Source organism: Malaya genurostris, chromosome 2 (assembly GCF_030247185.1).
Source record: "Malaya genurostris strain Urasoe2022 chromosome 2, Malgen_1.1, whole genome shotgun sequence".
Taxonomy (NCBI): domain Eukaryota; kingdom Metazoa; phylum Arthropoda; class Insecta; order Diptera; family Culicidae; genus Malaya; species Malaya genurostris.
This window is the reverse complement of record NC_080571.1, coordinates 321,813,957-321,832,210: the sequence shown is the minus strand read 5'-3', so window position 1 is coordinate 321,832,210 and position 18,254 is coordinate 321,813,957. Positions and strand designations below refer to the sequence as shown.

At 35.8% G+C, this 18,254-nt stretch overlaps 1 protein-coding gene across 1 annotated transcript in view; it reads right to left on the bottom strand.

Moving 5' to 3' along the window:
* LOC131431299 (protein dachsous) overlaps positions 1 to 18,254 on the bottom strand; it is a 234,053-nt gene that overhangs the window by 92,601 nt on the left and 123,198 nt on the right. The window lies entirely within an intron of this gene.

The following is an 18,254-nucleotide window of genomic DNA, read 5'->3' as shown; positions in this document are numbered from 1 at the left end:
ATGTTCAAACGTAACAAACCGGAACTTTTGCGTCGATATGTGACAATGGATGAAACATGGATTCATTGTTTCACTTCGGAACCAGGTGAACTTTGTTTAAAGCACCCGAAAGCACAACAATCGGCTGGAAAGGTTATGGCATCGGTATTTTGAGATGTGCGTGGTGTAATATTCATCGACTATCTTGCGAAAGGAAATACCATTAACAGTGTATATTATATAGCGTTATTGAAGTGATTGAAGGCTGAAATTGCTAAAGATGTCAAAAAAACAAAACGGACATTATTATGACATTCATGGTGTGTATCGTCCCCCTAGTTTTGACTTCAATGAATTTTCCGTCTATTTAGAAAGCTTGATGTATTCTGTCTAACCGAAGCATACGTGTTTTATAGTAGGTGATATGAATGTTCCAATAAATCTCGCCAATAACAACATTGTGACGAGATATATGGCTTTGCTAGAGTCCTATGACTTTTCGTGTACAAATTGTTTTACAACCAGACCAATAAGCGACAACATACTTGATCATATTCTATGCAAACTTGATGACACTAACCGGATTCGTAACGACACAATATATAATGAGTTAAGTGACCACTCTCTAATCTTAACGACCTTCAAATTATTTGTTGAGAGGGAACCAATGACCTTAACGAAAAAAATTGTTAACAATCGTCAATTGAATCAAGAGTTCTCCAATTTCATTAATAGCATTGATGTCATAGACGACGTTGAAACTGTTCTACAAAATATAGTGCATGTGTATAACTTTCTACTTGAAAAACATACGAGAATAATTTCAAAAACAGTTAAAATGAAAGGCTCTCATTGTCCATGGATGAATTTGGGTCTATGGACACCGGTAAAAATAAAACGTAATTATCTCCATCGTGTTAAAGCAAACCCACAGGACAAACACCTTAGACAAATGTTATTACATATATCTAAAAAGGTCGATATCATGAAAAGGAATAGCAAGAAAACATATTATGAAAACCTTCTTACAAAGACACCCCATTCAAAATTCTGGAGAAATCTTAAAAATACATTCGGAATAACAAAAAAAAAAAATGACAAGATAAATTTGATTCACAATGGTAACAAAATTAATGTAAACTTTGAAGTTTGTGAGATATTCAACAAATTTTTCTCTAATGTCGACAAAGAATTAGCTGATAATATTCGTATAAACCCAACTATTTGTCCCACTGATAATGTTCGTCGTGTTAGTGACTCTATATTTCTACGTCCGTCATCTTCTAGCGAAGTCATTCTACTGATACAAAATTTGGACAATAGAAAGAGCAGTGGCCCCGACAACATCTCTGCAAGTGTGCTAAAAAGTAACCCTGTTATATTTTCTAGAATTCTCTCTCAATGTTTCAATGTAATTGTTCAGACTGGCTATTACCCTGACTGCCTCAAAGTGGCTAAAGTTATTCCTGTTTACAAGTCTGGTGATCGTTATGATTGTAATAATTATCGTCCTATATCGACTCTGTCTGTCTTCAACAAAATCTTTGAAAAACTATTGGTAAATAGACTCCTCGAGTTTTTAAACAAACATAGTGTCCTTTATAAATTTCAGTATGGCTTTAGACAAGGTTCTAGCACACATACCGCTATCATAGAATTAGTAGACAATATAATGAGCGAGATTGACCAAAAAAAACATGATTGGTGCTAAATTTTTATATCTCAAAAAAGCCTTTGACACTTTGGATCATAGTATTCTCTTGAACAAACTTCAGTGCTACGGCATCAGGGGCATCGCGAACTCTATTATCAGTAGCTATGTTACTCGAGGGCGACTGTAGCAATCTTGCTGCCATAAACATTGGAGTGCCACAGGGTAGCAATATAGGACCACTATTATTTCTTTAGTATATTAATGATATAGGTAACCTGCAACTCACTGGGACTCCGCGATTATTTGCCGACGACACTGCTCTATTCTATCCTAATTGATATACGCTGTTTGAAAGGGTTTATATTGGAGATGATTTTCCCAAAATTTTAACCCTTTAACTGCCATATTGGTGGAGTTAGGGTGGTAACAGACGGCAAACATTTGAAAATGGTTCTTGAATATGATTCGGAAGGCTCAAGAAAGAGAAGCATAGCGAGCAAGGTGGATCGATCAAATGGAGGATGACGCACGCAGTATGCGTGTCTTGAATGACTGGCAAAGAGTAGTCATAGTCTGACCTGTATGGAGACGACTTCAAGATACATAATAGACGGGCTTGAGCTGATACGTGAGAAAAGTACTCCACGAAACACCAGAAAAAGACCTCTAAGTGCAAGTAAATTCGAATAACTCTATTCGCGAAAGCGTTTGAAATTCAATTTTTATGCATAGCTTAGTTTCTCATTCATTCTTGGTTAATACATATTTCGATTAAAGCAATAAAACAATACGATTTTTCAAAACTGTTTAATCAAGGGGTCCTCTTTAGGAAATAGCAAAAAACTGAAAATATTAAATTCAAAAGAACATGTTGTTTGTATAGAAAATCGACGAAGCGAATTAATACATTCTTTTTGGGTCTTCGGGACTGCAGGCGCTTCGACATGATTTCTATCTGGTTTATAGTATTTCCTAGGACTGCTAATAGCTAATCTCGAAACTTAAAAACTATCTCGCAAGATGTTGAAGTTAGAAGCGAACTACAAGCGTCCGCTGGCACACATGTTCACTAATGCATTCCCTACATCATTGCTTGGTCAATCGAGTACGGGCGTGTGTAAATAACATAAGGAATAAAATTCTTTTATCATTATTAATTACGTCAATATTCAAGCCATGAGCACAAACCGTAGATGTAAACGCATGGTATTTAGTTCTAAGGACATGTGATGTTTGTCCCGGGTTGGCGGTTCAGTGCATAGGACGCTGGTCTTACAAGCCAGTTGTCGTATGTTCGAGCCCCGACCTGGAAGGGTTCTTAGTGTCAGTAGGATCCATAGTACTAGCCATGCAATGATTCTGTACACTAAGAAACGGCTGCGAAGTCTGTTGAAACAGAAAGGCCAAATTCCACCAAAGGAATGTAATGCCAAGACTGCTTTTTTTGACATGTGACATACGATTTCAGAACTAAATACCATGCGTCTCCATCGGATGATGACAATCTGATGGAGACGCATGGTTTTCCGAACGATTTATTTTTTTAAAGTCTGATATTATACTCGTCCACATTTTTTAAAAATCTGAAAAAAATGCAGCGTAGTGTACTAATAAATTATTTATTTTTGATGTAAAATTTAGAGTGGTACCAAAATTGCAAGTGCGATTAAAATAAATTAGAAAATTTTGAGCATTTTTTTTTCACATGAAATACATTTTGAAAAATTTTGAAAAAAATCAGAAAGGTTTCCCATAATTCCGTAAATATTCCTGATTTTTTTCATTTTTTTTGCTATAGAGGATTTTGAAAAATTTAAAATAAATGAAAATCAGAAGAACCACCCTAACTCCACCAATATGGCAGTTAATGGGTTTAAATTTTGGGAAAATCATCTGCAATATAAATCCTTCCAAACAGCGTATATAAATTTTTTTACACAGCGTTTTTATATGAAAACCCGGCTACACCCTTAAAATCTGATTTATTTGTATATCATATCTCTCTATCATAAAATCAATCATTAGGGTAACAGAGGTATTTTGGCCCACTTCAGGATTGATTTTATTTTGGCCCACTTTGCAAAAATATCCACCAAATTTTGTAATATCTTTGAAAACCCCTTCCGCAATAGGTAATTTAATGTGATTAGCTTCAAATTGATGCAACATGAGTTACTTAACATCGATAAAATCCGATGAAATCGATAAAGTTTGTTAGGTGGGCCAAAATATATGAAGTGGCCAAAATACCTCTGTTACTCTACTTAAAGCTGGAAACATGACTAGAAGCTATTTCAGCTATGAATTTTAAATGGGAGCGGATCATTTCGTCGAAAATCATTTCGCCGAAAGTCGTTTCGCCGAAATGATAAATTCGCTGCGTCACATCAGTTATACAGGAGACATAATAACACAGAAAAATAATAATATGATGTATTCGAAATTACTCTTTTGGCGAAATGATCTTTTCGGCGAAATAACCCTTTCGGCGAAACAGCTTTTTTTAGAAGTAGAGTTTTTTTTCGGTTAATTTTTTTATTATTGAACAAGTGAACGACTTTTATTCCAGCGTTTAATTTTGTACAGTACGCAATCGATTTCATAGAACTTTTTCTACGAAACCATTTCAGTACAAGTGACAGCTTCCGAGCTACACTGATTAGAAGTGAATGAGCGCGATTGAACAGGAATCTGAGTACTTATTTGTTCAGATTGCAATGTTAAATGTTTAAAATTGTCTAAAATTATAGCAAAAAACAAAGCGCTAAAAAGCCGGGAGGGTAAAGTTAGAGACATAACTGTGTTAAGTGAATAGGATTAAAATTGATAAGCTTCTTCTACACTTCTGAACGAACGTACGTACGTACTTGTTGATTGATTGTGTAAATTTTGCAAATTTTTATGCTTTACTTAATTACATACATTGCATAATTTTAACGGTGCATCAATGCTAAAGTATGATATTGACAAACACATTATATCACACAATTAAATAATTACGATTACAATGACAAGAGAAAATATCAATCTTCAAATTCATTCATAAATTGATTCAAATTTGAAAAATACATGGCGATTCGTTTCTGTAAGATTTCTGTCTTCTCTCATAATCTACCTATTAAAATCTATTGAATTCGCATTATTCTTCCAGGAATTTATGAGGAAAGGTAGGGTTTTTTTTACACAAACATAAAAACATATTATGAGTTTAAATTTATTTATGCAAATATTTGAAGCCATAAAATTGAATATTAAGATTATTTCTAATTATTTTAAATTGAGTTCAATGATTTCAAATGGATTTGTAGTTAAAATATATAAATCCATCAACAAATCACTAAGTTCTAGGCGCCCAAAACTATGGGAGAAAAAGTCAAACAAGAGATATTAACCCATTTTTGTGCAGAGTAAATTTTGAAAAGGCACTCCGTAGTAAGATAAGACGTATTAAAATCAAAAAATCAAACTGCATTCGCAATTTTCCAAAATTTGGAAACTAATCGATTTATGCGCCAACTTAGCAGCTGAAAGTCCAACATTTAGTACTCTCGGTAGCCAGCTACCCAGAGCCGTAAACGCTTGATAATATTATTAGGATATTTACTAATAAATAAATGTATGTGGAAATGCAGAGGATTCCTTGGTTGTTTCAAAAGAATCAGATCCCGATTGGTCTTGATTGACAATAGAGAAATAACACCCGTGTAGTCTCTAGTGTTAGTGCTCTAGTGCATTGATATATAATTTTGCAAATGTTGGAACAGTCGTAATCAGACCGCTGACACACTAACATCAACATACTCAATCTCATTGCACAGTGGTCCAGGAAGCAAAATTAGCAGGAAACAATTGTTTACGCTTTTATTATTGGCCTCAGAGATTTGAAGTCTTCAGCACATTTGTTCCACTTAATAAACTGCGTGTTACGGCCATAGTGGTTTTAGGGTGGTTCTAAAACAAACTATGAATTAAAAAATTATTTCAAAATCTGGATGAGATAGAACAATGCATCCTTCCACAATAACTTAGAATAATCAATTTAAGGCAACTTTGTCGAAGATATTGGTTGTGTATCTTTAACCGGTGGTTCAATAGTTATGTAAGATTTTAACAATAAAATACGCCTTTTTTAAATAACAGTTTCTAAAAATGGCGCAATCCGAAAAAAAAAATTTGATTGCATTTGATAGCTTGTACTTTTTTATATAATATGACAAAAAAATTGGAAAACAGTTATTTTTCTATCTCATTTAAATCAAAATTTCATGCAAGTATTTTTGTACGTTATCATATAGCATGATAGTGAAGAATATTTTATTTGAACAATTTTATTATATTTTAAGTCATTTAGGGGTTAACCTAAGTTTGTGCTTAGGGCACATAACCGTTTTAACTTTTCCTTACGTTTCGTCTTAAACTCGTCAGTGCAGAACAGTTCAAATTGAACTGCTTAATGCAAACTTAAACAGTTCAACTTAAACCGTTAAGCAGACGTAAAGTTAATGCTATTTGCAAAACACTTATTAATTGGCACCGAATGATCATACCTGAATCGGCCAGTATTAGCCAAAAATCACGTTTCCGTTCGGCACGTCAGCAACGATGCCGATTAATAATTGTTTTGCAAATAGCATTAACTTTATGTCTGCTTAACGGTTTAAGTTGAACTGTTTAAGTTTGCACTAAGCAGTTCAATTTGAACTGCTCTGCACTGACGAGTCTAAGACAAAACGTAAAGAAAAGTAAATTTTAACAAGGTTATCAACCCTGCTTTCATACCATGGGTTGACTCAACTACGAAAAAGTCGTTAAAAGTTCCGTTTTGCACGAGAAAAACACGTGACAGTACTACTGAATTGTTAAAGCGTGTTCATTCGTTTGAGATTGACTGCGGTGAAAAAAAAAACGAATCAAGTTTTACAAGATCACATCACAACTTCATGATGAATCAAGTTTTTGTTTAACATATACCGATGCTTAAATTTATAATAACACCGTTATCTGTCAAATGATGTTCATTCATCGTAGTGTGTGTGATTATGTTATGTTCGTGTGAAACCTAAAGCGGCCCATACACGTTCAGTTTTCCGGACAGTTCAGATGAACCTTACTCTGAAAAAAAAACTGCACGATTATTTGAACTGAGCAAGTGTTGCGTCAGGTTAGTTTTCCGTTTTGTCTTCATGTCTGTTTCATCAGTTTTGGCAATTCAGTACCAATTCGGACTCTCTCCGCTTCATGCGTATATTCGCACCAGGGGCGGTAAGTTCCGTTAAAAATTTGGGGGGGGGGGGGGGGGGCACAAAAAATTATTACTACAGATCATTGAACTTTGCAATATATAAAGAATTTTTATAAATGAAACGGAGAGGTTAGAGCAAATAAAAAGCAACCAGGTTAAAATCACGAACATTTTCCCTACTATTCCAGTAATAACCAATATTCGAAAGTGGTAAAGTATAGCACATTTCACACTGTAATATATTAGTTATAAAATTTTAGTAATTTAGTAAAGAAATATGAAGGATTACGGAGACCAACTACGGGGATAACAGAAAAAAGTGTTATATCATAGGATATCTTTAGCAAATTTTCTAATATTTATTCCAGTTGTCAAAATATTGGGGGGGCATGGCCCCTCCAATAAATCTTTTGGGGGGACCAAAAAGTGCCTTGCCCCCCATAGTTGCCGCGCCTGATTCGCACTATGGAGTTGCGTTTGTGCTTGGAGAAACCAAATCGTTTGTGCTTGGAGAACATTGAAGTGGAACATTTCAAAGAAAAATAATCAAGAGCAAGGTGGTCTACGAATCAGTGAACCTCGGCCAGGGGGAGGAAACAGAGGTAATGTTGCGAGGCGGTTTTTTTGAAAGAAGAGAGATAATTGCTAAAATTACAGGACTGGATCAAGATTTATTGGAAAGATTTTATGTTATACTATCACTAATTAAAAGCAAATGGAGATCGATGTGGTGTCTTTCAGAATATATATGGTTGGTACGCTTTGTCACCAACTGTACACAAATTACTCGTGCATGGAGTGACTATTGTACAATATGCAATTCTTCTAATTGGAATGTTCTTAGAAGAAGCAGCAGAAACGAGAAACAAATGCATTCGAAGATTTAGAAAAAATAATACAAGAAAATTCAACAGACAGGTCAACTTAGAAGATCTGTTTTTAAGGCTTCTAATGACTTCCGATCCCATCATTTCTCTGGAAAACAAAACAAACAAAAATACTAACAAAGTTTTCCTTCCAGCAAATACGCGGCATCTAATGTTGTAATATGATACTTGTTAATATACTTATTGTTCCAATTAATTTTACTAAATATTTTAGGAAAATCCCCTTCCTTTGCATTACTACTTATAAGAAACACTAGGAAATTGATTTGTTGACGCTTTTCACCATGTAATTGCGTATAAATGAAATGAAAATTAGGAGATTTCTCTGAGATCCTCATTAAAACTGAGTTTGTTAACATCAGTTAAACCATCTCCGAAAAAAATTCGTGCGCAAAAGTGTGACAAACACAAACACTTTTGATTGGTTTATGATATTCGGCTTTACGGACCTCTGTTCAGAAATCAGTTTTCACAGTGATTGTAAAAACTTTCTTTATGAGAAAGATAAAAAGTTTAATAAGTATATCTTACTATACGTACCACAAATGTCCAAAGAATAGATTTTAAATATTTGTTATGAAAATACACTATCAATTCCTTTTTCTAACACTCCTTAGTATATTACTAAGCTAGGTGTTATATGATAACGTACAAAAATACTTGCACGAAGTTTTGATTTAAATGAGATAGAAAAATAAATGTTTTCCAATTTTTTCTCATATTATATAAAAAAGTACAAGCTATCAAATGCAATCAAAATTTTTTTTTCGGATTGCGCCATTTTTAGAAACCGTTATTTAAAAAGGTATATTTTATTGTTAAAATCTTACATAACTATTGAACCAGGTAGTATAAAACAAATCTTCTTCCACGAAAAGTTGCGTCTTTTTAGGCTCCCGAATTTCTTAGAACATCACTTTATTGAGTAAATTCAAATGAAAAAGTTATTGAATAAAAACTGTTTTTTTAGGAAGCACCCTAACTAAGGATATGTTAACCGTTCTAATTTAAAAACGGTTAAAGATACACAACCAATATCTTCGACAAAGTTGCCTTAAATTGATTATTCTAAGTTATTGTGGAAGGATGCATTGTTCTATCTCATCCAGATTTTGAAATAATTTTTTAATCCATAGTTTGTTTTAGGACCACCCTCAAACCACTGTGGCCGAAAAAACGCAGTTTATTAAGTGGAACTAATGTGCCGAAAACTTCAAATCTCTGAGGCCAATAATAAAAGCATAAACAATTGTTTCCTGCTAATTTTGCTTCCTGGACCACTGTGCATTGTAGGTATCACATGACTCAGATAAACCACAATAACCATGGCATTTGTTTCGTTCGCAAAGATTTGTAAATTTTCTAGTTTCGAAAAATGTACTCACTGATTGAATGTCGTGTTGAAAGACGAGTTATTGGAAATTACCTAAAAAGAAAAAGAAAACAGATTATTATAATAATGAGTAACTATTTGTAGAATGGAAAAAGTTTATTTTAAATGTTAGAATAATATTAGGCATGTGGGAATTATTGTATATGGACTATTTTTCGACAAATTACACTGTTTTTCAATTTTAAAAACGTCAATAAAAACAGTTGAACTCATTCTGTTCGTAAAATCCCGGCCTGCCATCCCGCTATGCATAGACCAGCCGGGTCAGACCCCGAAGATTCTCCGGACTGCGGCATCGGCAGAGACAATGATTCAGACAGCGCACTGCACTGCAACTCATCGCCGTTTCGCTCGGCTGCTATTTTGACTTCGGAGCAGAACTGCAACACTCAAGGTTGCAGTTCTCATTTCAAAGGTATGCTTTTCATGTTCATGGTAGGTACGACGAGAGTTGGTTGTTCCTGCCGAATGCTGCGCTGCTGCGGTATCAGGCGCGGCTCATGACGATTCCGAAACCCTTAAGGAAACGTGTTGCTCAGCCAGCCAGATACGTCTCGTGCCGGACGGTTGGCCGAGGTAGGGCCCCCGGTAGACACACAAACAGGCTAAAAGGAGCAACTTTTGAAAGGCCAACCAACCAACCAACCGATACGAGCGAACGACAACCCGAACAGACGAGAAGATAAAGAAGAAGAACAAAAATCGGCGTTCAATGTGTTACGAAAATCTGAAAATAAGATTTAGTTCTACATTTACATGTCGTTTTTCTCAATTTACGATTGACGTTGAAGATAGATTTCAAAAAGTATTCATTCGCTCGTTGCTTTCCCCCCGGGGCGGCGGAAAAAGGCAGTGTGCACCATGCGCCCTCGCAATCCTCGCCATGCTCTACACATCACATGCACATGTAACCTTTTTGATTCTTTTTCGCTTGTTTTATTTTTTGATAATTTTACTTATTATGTATATTCGGCTTGTCAATTCTTTCTGCTGTCGATTTCTTTCTCTGATTTACCTTTTTTATAGCAAGCAAGGCATAGAAACAGCTCAAAATTTGAGGAAAAAACGGAACCCGAAGGTTTTTTTTATCTCGAACGATAAATTTAGGCTATTTGAAATGATATTTTACTGTATGTGTGGGTTGCAAGTAAGCTAGGGAATTATTCATGGACAGTTTCAATAATTTCTGAAATTACAAAATATCAACTTGTCAGTGTAAAGCAGTTCATATTGCACTGCTAGGGCATCATACCAGTTCAACACGAACCGCTAATAGACAGACGTAAAGCTTGATCGTAGCGATTCGTGGTGAACTGTTATGGTGTTTTGTCAGTTCAGCATGAGCTGCTTTGCAATGACTAGTCGAAGACGATTATTGTTCTTTGAGTAGCCGGCTTCTGTTTTAAAATGTGCTTGTGTTGTAAGCCGAATTTTGTTTTCTGCTTTTTGTAATATTAACAATCTTAATATTTTGAAAAATGTTATAAGTAATTAAAACAATCAAAAACAATAATAATAAAGACAAATAAAGTATGTTTCAAGCAACTGGAAAAGCTCAAGAAAGCTCTCCGTTTAAACCAAACTCACGCGAACTCTAATTCTCGTTCATTAAAAAAAATACAGGATCAATTTCGGAGTTGCTTTCGGAGGTGTTTCCGGAGCCAGAAACCGATAAACAGACAAAACCGAAGTGAGTGTTTTTGACCATCAACTGACAAGATTTGAAAATTAAATACTTTCGATTCCAGTTTTGAAGAATTGAACCTTACTGTACGACGTCATTCATATGGTGGTTTGCAATTTTGATGTTCACTCATTCAAAATTCGTTTGTGAAAATCGGTCAATTCATCTCTGATTTATCGACTTGACTTCAATGTTGGATTTTTCGAAAATTGCGTCCGGTGCTTTCTGGTTTATAGAAACGAAACGAAAACAGTCTCTTCCAAGTAAACCTGCAGTTCATCCGTTTTTTTTTTGTTTACTAGAATCTAGTTTCTATGCCTTAATTAGCCGGCTAAACGATTAAAGGGGCTGGGGCCCACTAGGAGATTGATAGATAGATAATTCTCCGGACAGTACCAGCCTAGATGCCGTGTGGAATCCGGTGGAAAATAATGAACCAAGTATAGATCACTGGGTTCTTGATTCCATGTCGTAAAAAGCGAGAATTGCAGGAGTTTCTTTTTCCTTTCAGTTATTAGATATTTTCAACGATTCACTGATTATCCTATTTTACTAAATTATCTCTTCATTTAAGTTATCAGTTTGTGGCTAGCTCGGAGAAAAGTTTTATTTGGTATGTTTCTTCTCCCATGTTATAGCTTGTCTTTCAAGACTATAAATTGAATGATTGCCAATATAAATTGAATCAACCAATATAAGCAATTAATAATTTTAAAAAATAATTAAAATGATGAAGCGGAAATAATAAACAATCAAGTCGCACGTGAAATCTGTGGACCTTTGTTTGGTGATTTTAAATGATTTAAAAAAAAATTAGAATATGTCACTACAATTAATCAACTATTTTGTCTGAATCCGATTCACTCGTTTATTTTGTAGCAGGTAATTCCTGGTAATTCTGGAACGACAACTTGATGAACACATAGTTTGTTATACGGACGGTTCTCTGTTGAATGGTCGTGCTGGTGTCTACTGTCGTGAAATGAGGCTGAAGCAGTCTCATTCACTTGGTAGATACTGTACTGTGTTCCAAGCAGAAATCTACGCGATTCTGTGTGGAGTACAATCGGCACTTCAGCAGAGGATCTGTGGTAAACGAATTTATTTTTGTTCCGACAGTCAGACAGCCTTAAAAGCACTTAGTTCGAATGACTCACGGTCGAATCTAGTGATCGCATGTCAAACTCAAATTGAAGACCTTAGCATTTCAAATGCTGTTTACTTCTTATGGGTACCCGGCCATTCTGGTATTACAGGAAATGAATGGGCTGATGAGTTGGCTAGAGCTGGTGCAACGAATGATTTCGTTGGTCCTGAACCAGCTTTACCACTTTCAACTAGTTGGATAAAGCACAAGATTCGTTCTTGGGCTGCATCCAAACATACCAGCTACTGGCGCAGCTTGCAAACTTGCACTCAGACAAAAGCATTTCTACCAGATTTAAATCTGAAAATGTCAAAGTGTCTACTGCATTTCTCCAAGCATCATTGCAGTATTCTTGTCAGAGCTCTGACTGGACATTGCAAACTTAATTATCACATGTCTACTATTCAACGTGATGAGTATTATTCGTGTGATTTGTGTGAATGCGATTACGGTACTTCATATCATCTGATATGTAACTGTCCCGCATTGACGCAACTACGTATCCGGGTTTTTGGTTCTCCATACATGGTTGAGTCTGTGTATGCGGAGCTAAAATTAAAGGATATTCTCTCGTTTCTCACCCAATGTGGTAAGGAGCTATAGTCAGAACGGTTCATCGTTCTTCCTGAATCCTTTCTGTATTCACCTTAAATAGGGTTTAGCAGATTGTTTGGCATTCTTCAGGGGGTACCGAATTCACTTCTGCTCGTACATACTGCGAATCGTTCTGCATTCTTCCGGGAGTGCAGAAAGGTGTCGCTTTTGTAAGATCTCTAAATCCTCTCGGGGGTTGGAGGTTTTATTGACAGCAGACTGTTCGGGACCTCGTAGAGGTTCAGAATTTACTTCTGCTTCCACTAAATGTGATCCTCAGCAGATTGTTCAGCATCCCTTAGGGGTGCAGAATTTACTTCTGCTTTTATGTGTTTTTGTGTCGTCAATTTTTCCCATCCTTCTAGTCCAACCCTTACCATTTCCTTTCAATCCTTCCCTCTTATATATCGGGAAAATGATGCTAAAAACAAATTGATGGCAAGGCACAAATCTCCAAATATCAAGGGGAACGCGCCATTTGAGCCAATTTGTTCTGATTCCTGATTCCAGCTAATCCCGATTAGTAACGGAGTAGTAACCAGGGGTGGTCGCTCAAGCTTAGTTAGCTAGCTAACCGATTAGTGTCTCAAATATGCTACTTTCCACAATAGACTGGGAATCACTGATTACAGTGGAAATGGCAGCCCTTCACTGAAATCACATCTGTCCAGGTTTATTCATTTTTCCCGGTTTACTCAAAGCTAGTTTCTTTGAATAAGTCGAATGAGTGATATCGGGGTTGGCTAGGAAGGATTCTCAAGCAATTCGAACATTAAGCTATGATTCAGCGAAGTAACTTTGACGAGATAACCCATTCGGTGAATGGAACTTCGGCGTAACGGTTATCGACGAAGCAGCAAAATAGCCCTTGATTCATACCTCGCAACTTTGCCCCGCCTTTTTCATGATATTCATTAGCCAACCCGCAAGAACTAAGTTTCGGATTCCAACACAAGAACTAAGTTTCGGATTCATATAAAATTTAACCGTTGGCTCTGAGAAGGCTTACTTTTCATTTGTATCTAATCGTTAATATCGAAGAGAAGCCGTCTTTGAAAAAATGGAGTTTGTTGTTCGTCCCGGGTTGGCGGTTCAATGCATAGAGCCCTGGTCTTACAAACCAGCTGTCGTATGTTCGAGCCCCGACCTGGAAAGATTTGTAGTGTCAGTAGAATCGTAGCACCAGCCATGCAATGGTTCTGTACACTTTGAATCGGCTGCGAAGTCTGTTGAAACAGAAGGTCGAATTCCACTACAGGAATGTAATACCAAGGCTTTTTCCAAAAAAATTCCATAAAAGGAATATAACACAAATACTTTTCTAATGTTTGTTTTCTTAGAAAAAGGTATTTTGAAATCAATATCGTTCCAAGTCAAAGTAGTCATTTTACACCATTGTCGTTCACTGACAGAATAAAGGATAGTACTTAGAAGACATCTTGATGATTCACCTGCTTAGCTAGAGGATGACGACTCATCAAACTCGCCAATAGTAGTCGAATAAAGAATATAATTTATCATATAGTATTGCCTTTCTCTTATAGAAAGGTTATGCAATCACTGTGAAAATCAATTTTTGAACCAAGGGTCGGAGAGCCAAGTCTCATATATCATTCGACTCAGTTCGTCGTGTAATGTATGTGTGTGTATGAGCGTATGTGTGTACGTTTTTTTACACTAACTTTTCTCGGAAATGGCTAAATCAATTTTTACAAACCTAGACTCCCATACAAAATTTCTGAATTTGGTTTGGATGTGACTTTCAACGGTATCTGACGGTTTCGGAGTTAAAATGTGCAAAATCTAATAATATGTGTACTAATTATTCTTAGAGATGGCGGGACCGATTTTTGCAAGCTTAGATTGAAATGAATGTTCCTATGGAACTTTGCGAAACATCTGAATTTCATCTGGATCCAACTTCCGGTTCCGGAGTTATATAGTGATTAGTTTAAAAATTGAATTTTAAATCACTTACTCACTTTTCTCAGGTTGCCATGACCAATTTGTGCAAACTTAAGTTCAAATGAATGGGCTTATGGTCCTTTACAAAACTGCTGAATTTAATCTGGATCCGACTTCCGGTTCCGAAATTATAATGTAAAGTATGTTAGAAATGGTATACCGCCACTTGGAGCGGCGAAACAAAACACGAAAATAAATTCTAAACTGGCGATTGACTACCTACTTCAATCGTTAGTTATTATCAGTAGACGGCCAAACAAACAGATTTTGGCTATTCTTGTTCTCGGTTTCCGATTCCAGAGACACCGGAAATAGTGGTCATATTTTCCCAAGTGGATTTCACTCACTTTTCTCAGCGATGGTAGGGCCGATTTCCACAAACTTTGGTTCAAATGAAAGGTATTGCGGCGGTTTCTCACGGAATTCCTGAATTTAATCCGGATCCGACTTCCGGTTCCGGAATTATAGGGTAAAGTATGTTTAAAATTTTATACCATCACTTGAAGGGGTGAAACAAAAAAAAAACTTTAAAAAAAATCTAAATCTAATCTAATTAAAACTATTGCAATTGGTAGTCATTATCAGTAGATGGCCAAACAAACCGATTTCCGTTATTCTATCAAGAATTATTTTGGATTATATATAATTATTATCATACGGTGCTCGAAAGAGAAATGTGATGTCCTTAAGCTGTTATCTGCTATTAAGGTCATGAATTGAGTGATTGATTTTGGCTATAGAAGTTTCAATATGTTAAAATCTCGCTCGAGTATTGTGAAAACTCAAATTGCTCGCACGCAATAATGTCGAAATTGTGTAATGTGGCTAAACCAACTTTCTTTAACATAACAAAAGTGTTCGGAAGACGTTTTTATCGAAAGTCAGAAAGACTGAAAATGAAAGCCGAAACATATCGTATTAAAATTATTTCTCGTTTTGATACTAGTTAGAATATTTTGTTATTTTAACTACTAACAAAACCAGATTTATATCAGCAGTACAGCTTTTTGTTATAAACTTGTTACGGATTGATGATACGGGTGGTTACGATTGCGTCAGCTGTGCATAAATATACTGCTGAAATTCGACTGCGTGATACTGGATGATGAAGACAGACTTGGAGTCACTTCTTGAACAGGAATATTATACAACTGATAGAGGGAAGGTAGAAGAGACTTTCATAAAACTGTTCAAATTCGCAAAGCAAGATCCTGTGCGTCAGGACGTCCGTTTGTCGATGTTTACGTCGAAACCACGAACATTAGTCAGGAAAAGTTTTGTGCAGAAGTACCGAAAAAAACATCTGTTGTCTTTTTCAAATTGTTTCGTTCTGATTAGTCCGAATTTAGCATCTTGCCACTACAAAAATGAGGCCTTGAAACAGTAAAGTGTAACAGCAACCGCAATATAGTGAAAAGATTTTGCTCCAGCAGCCTCGGGTCATTGTTCTCTAGAAGGACCTAATTTTCGTTATCAGGTTCGAAAATATTCTCGGTTGACTGTACAAGGCTTGGTTTGAAAATTCACATTTTTGTATTTTGTTCAAACAATTTCAAGCAACCAAATGTCCATTTTGAGAAGCAAGCATACACTTCTACCGAAAGTTTGACAGTGTGCTGAACGAAGGCGGTACTGTTTCTCAATCAGGCACGTTTCATTGGAATCCTCGTCCAAAAATTTGTTTCATTTGATATGTATGATATTTCATATATGATTGTTTTTTTTTTTCATAGTTTCAAACAACACTGAGACAAATGAACAATTGCGTCGCAGCCGACGGATTATTCGATGCCACAAAAGAAAGTAAATTGGGATAGTTTTAATTGTACTTCCAAAAACTTCACTCAGGCTGCCCATCCATTGATTTGACATACGTTCTGTTTTGATATGTTTTGGTCACCACAATTTTAATTTAAAAAAATCAAACAGCTTTGTAGATTTCGCATCGTTTTATCTATCATAATTTACATTCATTTTACGCACTTATCAACCCATCACTACGGAACCCAATGTTTGATATTGATACAATTCAGTAACAGCTTATGCGACCATTAGACATTTCATTTCACCCTATGATTGTGATTGAATTGAGTTCCGTTAGGGAGTAGTTTCACCATTCAATTTATTTTCATTCAGGGATAAATCAGTTCAAGAGATTTTATAAAAAAAAACTCAGTGAGTGACAAAAATTACGTTAAATCCACAATTTCGAAGTTCACAAGTGATTTTTGGTGTCAGCGAAACTTGATGATAAATGTTCACCCACGGAAATATCGTTAATGAGACAATCGAAGGGGAGAAGAGTCTCCGATGATATTTTGATGCTGAATTTCCACAACGCTTCAGTTCAACACTGAAGTGATTCGTGCAAGATTTAATTATTATATTTTCATCGATAAGAAAATCTCCACTGAATAAATTCGCAAAATAAGTAATAGTTACTGCAATATTTTCGATGCACAAAGGGTTGTAGATAACCATATTTTTTCCACATTCCATATAGTGATTATAGTGACAATAGGCTGTTCATTCAAGCTGGTTATCTACACTGCACTGTTTAGATTAAATCTAATAAAAAACGCTATTTAGCTTGAATTGAAAAGAAATAACAGGAGTGCAGCATTGTGCATATCTCAAACACACACCAGGCGCAGTGTTTCAATGACGTGTTTGAATTGGTGTAACGATAGCCTGCGCTCCTGCTACTTCTGCGTATGATATTCAAGCTAAATTGGCTAACAATTTTTAATCAACTACATGATATGCTAGTAAACTCTTCACAGCTGATTTTTTGCCATGTGAAATTAGTTTCAGTGCAAATTGTGTTTGGAAAAAATCAGTACTGAGCTGTTCTGCAGTGAGTTTTCTGATGGATGATTTTTTTGGCTGAAAATCACTTGAAAAATTTCAGTCGCTATTTTCGAAATGTCGATTTCGCAGGGTAGTTTAATTGGCAAAACGATTTCCCCGGATAGAAGCTAGCTACGGGTTCGAGTCCTGTCTTTGCGGTAACTTTTTCGCGGCTTTAATATCATAGTTGTATTAGTATGTCATTTTTCCAATCGGTTTATTTGTTCTGATTTTGCATTTGCTTTTTTGTGTCGCTCATTTTTCTGGCTTCATAACTGCTCTTCTTTTCTCGCGCCCTGTGATCCATAACTCTCGAACCAGATGTCGGAATTGAATAATATTCAATCACAGTTCAGGTTAAGTTTGTAAAAGTTGTTCCAGCCATATTAAAGTGATGGATATGTACTTCTTAAAATCCCTGTGACCAATAGAACTGCGCGAATCAGAATAGTTTAGAATACAAGAACTTGACTTATATTTTTCATCATGTTTCACATGATTAGTTGAAATTCTCGATTCGATCTATTGATTTGTTGAATAAATTTTCTAATGATTCAAGCAAACCTAAACTATTGAATTAGATAAATTTTCACTAATTGCTAAGTAACAGCATATCGATATTTCATTGAATCAAATGAAAAACGTCCCATCCCACTATTAAGTGGATGAAATACGCTTTTGAGTGTGCATTTTTTTGTTTGTCACAAAGCGTTTTTCTTTGCCGCTGTCTTGACTGTTTCTCAATTTCGGCTTGATTCGCGGGACAAACGGACTCAAGTGTCGCTGATCGTCGGATGCCTCTGAGTTCAAACAGAACAAAGAAAAAAAATCGAACGAACGCAAACCGAAACTGCACAAA